We start from the raw sequence: 7762 nt of genomic DNA, 5'->3' as shown, positions 1-7762 counted from the left end.
TGTCCACGGAAAGAATCAATAGTACAACAAATTTTTTACATAAGTTCACTGGTAGAAAAATCTTTAGGACGCAGGAGAAAAAAAATCTCACATCATGGATCACATTGCAAATATTGAACATAAGGTGGTGAGATCATATATATGTTGATAGCGGCTGCAATGGCAAAGACATTGATTCAATAGTCAATGACAATGATGACTACCAAAGATTAAACATGATATGAGGAGCTCAATAGGGAAACAAAAAACTAAAGGCAACAACAGGGAGAAGCTCAATAGACAGATGATTGCCTTTGAAGCAAAAATTCCACAACATCGCAAACAACCACAATAGCTACATACATCACCTATTATGCTCCAAGAAAAAGATGGATTTGTAATTAGAGGGGCTTATTGCCAGAGCATAAGAACCATGGCTCTTCACTAACAAATAAAGACAATCAAATTGAAGCATAAGATCTGCGGAAACAGAGAGCCGCAAACATTCGCCATCGAGGGGAAGTTTTAGTGGGAAAAGTAATCTTTTGTATCTACAAGAAAGGAGCTTTTTCTTATTCTTCGTTACCACATCACTAGATCGGAGAAGGAGACACAGAATGAAGGAGGAGGAGACACATGGTCTCATCTTGCCTTGAAGCCATGGATGACAAAGAGCAATAGCAGCATCGGGACCCCCAGGAGCCCATCGCGGTACTGACAGGTTCAGTCAGTGCTGACCGATGGATCCTCTTTGGCGACCCGGGCGACCTCGTCGAGTTCAGTCCAGTCAGTTAGCCCGACCTAATTAAGGTCTCTTCTAGGTGCTTGCTTGACGTCTAACAGCGCTTGCGCTTGCGCCTGCGCCTCCTTCCTTCAATAGAACTAACACCAGAGCTTTGCCTTTGTTAGAACTAACGCTCCCTTGGCGGTTGTCTCTGCCTGTTTCATTTGATTTTTGCTTCCTCTCTTCAATATTGTATGCAGATTTCCTCAGGCAATGATTCCTCAATAACAAATATCCCTTTCTACATGAAATACTCCAGGTCAAGTTCAACTTCCGGTAACCAAGAAAATAGCAAGTAAACAAAATTTGTTTTGATCAACTTCAGACAACCATATGTGGTTAAACAGGAAGGACAGAGACATAACAAAGCACAGATCAATGTACCTGCGTTGGGCCTTGACTGCATCTCTTTCTCCTCCTGAACTATCAAGGTTGTAACTGCATGAGTTAAAGTTCAGATCACTATAAGGGTATCATACAGATCACAAAGATACATGCTTCACATCATATTAATTGCATAGCACATTTCTTCTTACTGGAAAAAGATACCTTGTTGAATTGCGTCTATTGAAAGAAAAATACACTTTACAAAAAGTATTCAAAAGAGGTCAACAGCCCAAACTATTCAAATTCATATTTATGCTATAAACTATAGGTCTTCTCTGAGATGTAGGTGGTTCATCAATCTCCATAGGTAAGGTTATTGAATCATTTCTAGAGTACAAAATGATCTTAGCATGGATATCTCTTGTTAAAGTATCTTGTGAATGTAATATGCATCTGCGTTTCTAGGGCTTTGTTGGGTGGGGATCGGGGATCCTATCCGAGAGAGGCAGGGCAGCGGGACCGGAGGCTGGAGGACGACAAGAAGGTGATGGGAGTATGTCCGATCTTCCGAAGTTAATATAATAAGTCAATTGGTGGAGTTTTGACGTTGATGATCAAAAGGCTTTGATCAGAATAGATCGGGAACCCTCGCAACCACTACACCACTACTTTGTTGTTTTCAATTGTGTCAAAACACGGTTGACCTCACTAACAAGGCTTTTCCTCCAAGCGAATCAAGAACTCAAGCAAGAACACGGTAGATGCAATCTGAATATATCTAATTACCAATGAAGAGCCTGAAGTTGGGGGTTCCACAAATCGATATACGGCAAAACTGTCTAAAGCAAAATAATCTAAGCAAAATCTAAGCATAAACTACGATGGCTACTATAAATATATGAGGGACATAAGGAAATCGACCTAGGGTTATGCGGCTATGGGTAGAGGCATATATAACATGTACTCTGACCCCAAAATGCTTACAAGACCCAATAAGATCCAAAACAGTGATACAACATCTTATTTCAATGATTCTAATTAATCTATAAAGAATCTAAGGGCAAAATCAGATCCATTGGAAAGAGCTCGTCATAAGCTTTCCAGCAAGTCTAATAACGTCTCAATTGAACTCTGTATGCAAATGTTATACATATTTTGCTGACGTGTTGTCCTGAGACTTCGACTAGACTTTGGAGTCAAACTAGGGCTCGACTTTGAGTCCGAGTAGACTTGGTCTTCTAGGGATGATGTCCAGGTGAGCTTGTGATGCTTCTCCCATGTTCCTAAGCAACAAAACGTCACAAGAAATTAGTAGAATATCACCATTTACAAGAAAATATGAACAAAAAAGAACAAGTTCACCTTGTGTGTATTCGAAGGAGTGATGTCCTCATCAGAAGGTGAGGCGTGAGTAGGGCATGAAGGGTTGAGGGGATGGAACCATGGGAGCTAGAGTTAGGGTCGGAAGCATGGGAGCTAGAGTCGGGGTCAGAAGCTCGGGGGCTAGAGTTAGAGCTCATGGCATCACATGATCGCTAACCAATGGGTCATGGCCTATCGGACCCACATCTTCCTCCAGCATGTCATCACCGACATAGGATGAGGATGGCAATGCAGTTGTGACACCTCTGCTTCCACCTAGGCTCGTGGTTCCCATGACTTCAACATCATCCAAGACCTCGCCCCATACGCCTATGTTCTCGGCCTCTCAGTCGGGCCTCCCGCGTCCCAATTGCTTCATGATTTGTGCTGACAACTACCCTATATTAGAACTAATTGGAAAGAAGAAGATAAAAAGGGTCATGAGGCTTACCGATAAGATCTCGCCTCGTACGCCTGCATTATCGACCTCTGGGTCAGGCCTCCCGCATCCCAGTTGTTTCATGATTTGTGCTGACCACTACCCTAGATTAGAACTAATTAGAAAAAAGAAGATAAAAAGGTTCATGAGGCTTACCGACAAGATCTCACCCCTATCTATGGCCTCTTTCTCTACGACAGGGATCAGAATGTTTTGGTGGTTGGGCTCAGGGGTGTCTCAAAGAGGAACTTGGTCCTCTGCTCCACCTCCTATGGGGAGAGATTTGCAGATAAGAACAACTAGTGAGAAGTATGCCCTTAGTACCCCCCCCCCCCAATAACTACTTGGGATAGGTGGGTACCTGTCTCACTTCCTCGGGCTAGGTCCTCTCTACCTGTGAACTTTCAAGCGCCGAAAATCCACGATTTCAGGACATAGGTAGTGCTTGATGAAATCCCTAGCAATGTCCCATGCCGTCAGTCGCCGTTCCTTCAGGTCTTGGATCTCGGTGATGAGATTCCAAGTGTTGGCAGTGGTCTTCAGCTCTTCCATCCACACCGTCCTTGTGAGCGGTGCAAGTCCTCTGTACTTAACTTCAGGTAGGGGAGGCTGGCACTAGAACCACTTCTTGTGACACTCCAACCATAAGCTATTGGCGGAGAGGCCAATGTACTCCTCCAACTTCCTGTCTCAGAGGCAGAAACCAGCTCTGCCAGCAACACTACCCATGAGCCTCTTCAAGATGTAGAAGTACCAAAAAAGATCAAAGAGGGGTGCATGCCTAGGTAGGTCTCACATAGGTGTGTGAAGACGCTAAGCATGATGATGGAGTTAGGGTTGAGGTGGATGAGCTCAATGCTGTAAAAGTTTAGCACGTAGAGGAAAAAGCTAGAAGGGGGAAACAGAAGCCACAATAGAAGAAATCAATGAACACAACAACCCAAGAAGTGTATGGGTTGGGTATCTCTTGACCCTCTGCTGGTGCGCAGGCGATCAAGGTGCATGGGGAAATGATCTTGTTGCACTCCAGCTGGACCAAGACCCCCTCTGAAATGTCCGATGCTGCCCATGGTGGAATCGCAGACTTGGTGACATTGGTGGTGGAACTCTCTGGCTTGTCAACTTTCTTGCGGCCCATTATGCTCAAAGGGAGCAAAGAGCAAGGCTAGGGTATTTGTGGCAGTTGCTGGCACAAAGCAGGAGGCAAGGGAGAAGATGGCTTGAGGAAGACGATGATGAAGAAAGTAAACGTTACAGGGACCGCCTTGGTTTCCCTTTATACAAACACGAAGAGGTATGGGATGGTTCTCTAACTAGCGCAGTGACGATTCTAAATACAACTCGAGGTCATGGTCTCCTACGCTAATGTCGCGTCATATTTAATGCTCAAAATCTCTTTTGATGCACACAAGACTAGATGGAACAGTACCCCAGTGAGAATGGCGCACTACTCCACCAGACTCACATAGTTTTCAAACATCATCATGATCCTTTGCCACAGAAATATTCTTTTCACCACTACACAAAATCTTTGGTATGATGGTTCAAATTTCGAACCCGGTTAGGGAAGAGTCTTTTCTCTCCATCATTTCAAAAGGTTGAGATGATAATTCTTTGATGACTCATAATTCCAGATCTTCTAGGGTTTCCTGTATTCTCGGAGCATACTTCTGTGCCTAGTAAATGAATCCCTACACGTATGGAAACTATTCGTATGTACTAGGGTATCTCACATATATAGAAGTTTATCTGTAAGTATAACAAAATCCTACTCAGGAAGGAGTCTAGGAGCCACACGATAGCCCCCGTATATATATATGACCCAGGGGACCCTACGGAGGACAAGTCCAACAAACAAGCCCAAGGCCTACAGGAGCCTCAAGCACTTGAGCCTTTTGTACATGCGATCTACATCGATATCTCACCGAGACTACATGCAAGAAGTCCTTGACTAAGTTTAGATCCATCTAGGCTAGCCAAGATCCCCTTGTAATACTGTCACGAAGATCAATACAAGACCACATGACGTAGGGCTATTATCATTTGAGAGGCATTCACTTGTATAAATCTCTGTGTTTTGGCATATGATACGGCTACAGGGAGTATCCCCTACACCCTTCAAGTATTTATAAGATCGATAGTTCACAAATCATCGACAAAATGTGAACATTAACACTTGCCGAATCAGCCTGGATTAAAAAAAAATACTATGACATTCCTCTGTATGAGAGGTATACCTATGTGATGTAACTATAGGTACACCTCTCATACTTCTCAAAACTGTTTTCATTTAGGTACCTCCTCGAGATAGATTAATGGGCCACATAATCGATTGGAGAAAGAAAGGCCTTCACGGGCCGTAGCCAAAATAAAAAGAGAGATTTGTGTGTATGCCATTGAGAGTCCGTTGCTTTGTTCACACGCAACATAGCAAACTTGCTATTTGTGTGTATGCCACTGGTGGTGGACACAAATAATAGTCATTGAAGACGAGTGACACAACACATTTTTTAGTGGCATACACACATTTAGCGAGTCTGGGCTGCACATGAGCAAGCTAAGAGAGGTGGTTCCACTGGACCCGAGGCTCCCAGACTTCTCGTCACTACCTATGTATGGGTGTCTCAGTTGAGTACTTCCGCTGACCAAACATGAGTTGAAAATTTGAAATATAGGGTTGCGACTCAAATCTCAAGTTGGAAGTTTCAAATTTAGCTGAAAAGGTGGAATTTTAAGTTGACAGTTTGAAACCTTAAGTCTCAAATCTTAAGTAGAAAGTTTGCACCTTCAATCTGGAACTGATTGAATTCAGACTGTAAGTTGTCTTGTTTGGGCAAATTTTGGTGAGCTGCCGATGCGACTCACTCTTACAGAAAAAAGTATTTTTGAAACAAGAGCTCCAGCCATTCATTCCATGAGAAGACAATACACCCCCCCCCCACAAGGTGAACCAAGGGCTCCTGCAAATGACAAGAGACGCTTGCAACTTTTCTTGGATATTATGATTTTTGTTTGTTAATCTCTACTATATAAAGTACGAGTTGTTTCATGCGTCACCCCTCCCTACCTTATCTAATAAAAAACCAAAAAAAAACTCATAAAACTAAAAAAACAATAAAAACCAGACCGCCGTTGGTCCTGCTTCCTTTCCCCACCTGCTCCACGACCATCTCAACCCACCCACCCCGTCCCTCCTCTCCCCTCCACTGCCTCTTGATCTTTTTGCCACCACCTACCGCACCCGTCGCCAATGGAGACCTCGGCAACAGCCTCCGCGCCACCCACCCCTACCTCCACGCCCTACTCATGCCTCACCTTCTGATGAGGACATCACTCCTTCGAATACACACAAGGTGAACTCCTTATTTGATGTTCATGCTTTCTTGGTAAAGGATGATATTCTACTAATTTCTTGTGATGTTTTGTTGTTTAGGAACATCAGAGAAGCATCACAAGCTCACCTAGACGCCATCCCTAGATGGCTAAGTCTACTCAGACTCAATGTTGAGTCCTAGTAGGACTCCAAAGTTTACTCGGAGTCTTAGGACAACACGTCAACAAAATGGGCATAGCTTTTGCATAAAGAGTCCAATTGAGACATTCTTAGACTTGCTGGAAAGTTACGATGAGACATTTCCAATGGATCTTATCTTTCCCTTATATTCCTTATAGATTAATTAGAGTCACTGAAATAATATGTTGCATCACCATTTTGAACCTTATTGGGTCTTGTTATCGTGTCAGGGTCAGAGTACATGTTATGTATGCCTCTACCCACGGCCGCACAACCCTAGGTCGACTTCCTCATATATATATATATATCGTATTTTGCTTAGATTATTCTGTTTTAGACAGTTTCGCTATATATTGGTTTGTGGAACCCTAACTTCAAGTTCTTCATTAGTAATTAGCAATATTTAGTATCTACCGTGTTTTTATTTGTGTTCCTGATTTGTTTGCAGGAAAAGCCTTCTTGACGAGGTCAACCACACTTTAACACAATTGATAACAACAAAGTAGTGGTGTAGTGGTTGTGAGGGTTCCCGATCTGTTCTAATCGGAGCTTTTGGATCATCAACGTTAAAACTCCACCGATCGACTTATTATATTACCTTTGGAGGATCGGGCATACTCCCATCACCTTCTTGCTGTCCTCTAGCCTCTGGCCTCTCTACCCTGCCTCTCTCAGAGAGGATCCCTGATCCCCACCCAACAAAACCCTAGATTCACTGCATCGTCGGGGTCATGACGCCACCAGCCTCGCGCTCATTTCCATCCTCGTATCCTCCCGTAGGTCAGTCGGCAGCGCCCCCACTGTCAAAGCTCGACCCTTAGTTGGAACCATCTCTGTTGTTGTGTGCCTGTCTCAATGCATGATGTGATGTAGAGGTGGGCTCAAACCGTCGTAGTGGCGAAGGAGGAGGAAGGTGTTGCTTACAGCCCAGGAGTGGCATGGCATGTTCACGCCGGACAGGAAGCTTCTCGACGGAAGAGTGGAGCTTCTGAAGAAAGTTTAGAGAGGAGTAAGTTGCGGCAAGCTGGCAACTCATTAATTTCCTTCCAGATGCAGTTTATGAAGTTATGAGACTTATGTGCTTCTTTGGTAGGGGATTAAACCGAGTATCAGAGAACAAGTTTGGCCATTCCTTCTTTTGGTGTAAGCAATCTAGAAACTCTAAATGTTGATCTCAAGACAGTTGTTGTTATGCCGGCAGATGCATATTACATTCACAAGATACTTTAACAAGAGATATCCATGCTAAGATCATTTTGTACTCTAGCAAATGATTCAATAACCTTACCTATGGAGATTGATGAGCCACCTGCATCTCAGAGAAGACCTATAGTTTATAGTATAAATCTGAATTTGA

This window comes from Phragmites australis, chromosome 7 (genome assembly GCF_958298935.1).
Source record: "Phragmites australis chromosome 7, lpPhrAust1.1, whole genome shotgun sequence".
Taxonomy (NCBI): domain Eukaryota; kingdom Viridiplantae; phylum Streptophyta; class Magnoliopsida; order Poales; family Poaceae; genus Phragmites; species Phragmites australis.
The sequence above is the reverse complement of the archived record's forward strand: the minus strand, read 5'-3'. Positions refer to the sequence as shown.